Source organism: Dipodomys merriami, unplaced genomic scaffold (assembly GCF_024711535.1).
Source record: "Dipodomys merriami isolate MVZ:Mamm:240054 unplaced genomic scaffold, mDipMer1.0.p SCAF_20, whole genome shotgun sequence".
In the NCBI taxonomy this organism is placed as follows: domain Eukaryota; kingdom Metazoa; phylum Chordata; class Mammalia; order Rodentia; family Heteromyidae; genus Dipodomys; species Dipodomys merriami.
Window position 1 is genome coordinate 18,755,634 of NW_027203382.1, and position 1,398 is coordinate 18,757,031.

Here is a 1,398-nt window from a genome sequence, read left to right on the forward strand (position 1 = left end):
TTGAGCTGAAGAGCTCAGGGACAGTGCCCAGAGTTCAAGCCCCAGGACCAACCAAAAAAAAAAAAAAAAAAAAAAGAAAGAAAGAAAGAAAACATATGCACAATGTTGTTAAATCAGCAATAGTGCTGTCCTATAATATGTCATCATTTTCTTCTTTTACACCAGCTTAATTAATTTTTATAATGAGCTGAGCAATCTCAGAGCTATTGGTATTGAATTTAAAAGGAACAATTTAATTTTCATAAAAAATATTCCTTGCTCCAGCATTTTATGCTTCAATAACAACATATCTTCTAGTGTTTCCATTAGTACTATGAATTTTCAACATGAAAAATTACTTCTAGATTTTCTTTTCTTTTCTTTGTTGTTGGTGTTTTCAGTCATGGGGATTGAACACAGGGCTTGGGCACTGTCCCTGAGCCTTTGTTTACTAAAGGCTAGCATTCTAGAACTTTGAGCCAGATGCCTTTTCCAGTTTTCTGGTGGTTAATAGGAGATGAGAGTCTCACAGACTTTCTTTCCTGGCTGGGCTGGCTTTGACCACAATCCTCAGATTTCAACCTCCTGAGTAGCAAGGATTACTGGCACTCAGTTTAGATGTTCTTAGTATATTAAAAAAGGGTCCTATATACCATGAAATAAGATTTTTGTTACTGGTGCAAAGACTTCGATGAAAATAAACATAAATGAGTTGGAATCATTTATATTTAAAGAAAAAAAATTGTGCTTCAAAAAATTTCTTAGTCGTCTACAATCCATTGAAATGCCTTGAGGCATAAACTTTCAAACTAAAAGATGAATTAATTAATAGATTTCTGTGTAAGTTCTTATAAAAAGGAAAAGCATCGTTCTTTACTTGGCCAGCATTTTTTCCTTTATTATTGCCATCTTGTTATACTTGCGGGGTAAGAATATTGAAGGATCTTACAGAGTTTCATAATGCTTAAATAAAAACAAGCTAAACTGTTAAAAACAGAATGCTCTGTGTTTCCTGATATTAAGACAATTCCGGCATATAATACAGTCTATGTACTCTATATATAATAGGAGTCATAAAGGGGAGGAAGGAAACATTCAAGAGGCAGCGAACCAAAAAGAAAATGATTCACCATTTCCTTTCCTACCTCCATTCTTTGGGCCCTCCATTTAGGATTGCTTAGGAGTACAGTTTTTGCTTCTAAGTAAATAGTACATTCTGGACTCAAATACATGCCCCAACATTAAATAGAAAACTTAAGGTAAACATTTATTTTTTTCCACTCAGATGCAAACTTCAAGGTTTTTGTTTTGTTTTGCTTTTTGTATTTCTTTTAAGCTGGCAAAGTTATTTCCACATACACACTCATTATATAAAATATCTCAGGCTACGTCAGTAGATGAATAGATCAAGAAAATGTG